Raw genomic sequence first — 433 nt, 5'->3', positions numbered from 1 at the left:
TAGAGCCGGAGCTTCGGTCAGCCTTCCTCGACGTCTCATTCTGGAAGTCGACTATTGCCCACGAGAAGTTTCTGAAGCCTCTGTGCATGACCATCGGCCATTTAGAAGGCGATGAGGCCACGTTCTCGGCGGTGTTTGCCAGCTTCCTCGTCACAGCACATTACTTCAGCTCCATTGACGACAACGTTGCGGCTCTTTGTGGCGTCACCAGCGCCGATTTGCTGGAGCTTGCCCATTCCCGTTTCGCATCCATCTATACGCCTGCGCATGCGCTCGCGTTCGTGACCGACCCATTCTATAACGCCTTGCGCCTGAACATGACACGTATCCATGGCGGTGCATTCCTCAACCTGGGCCAGGGGTCGTTGATGGGCCAGTGTCGCGTGGCATTGGAGCGGATTGCCTCTGTACACGGCATCACGCGTGATATGTT

The sequence above is a fragment of the Aphanomyces invadans genome (assembly GCF_000520115.1).
Source record: "Aphanomyces invadans strain NJM9701 unplaced genomic scaffold supercont1.8, whole genome shotgun sequence".
In the NCBI taxonomy this organism is placed as follows: Eukaryota; Oomycota; class Saprolegniomycetes; order Saprolegniales; family Verrucalvaceae; genus Aphanomyces; species Aphanomyces invadans.
This window is presented reverse-complemented; position numbering follows the sequence as displayed.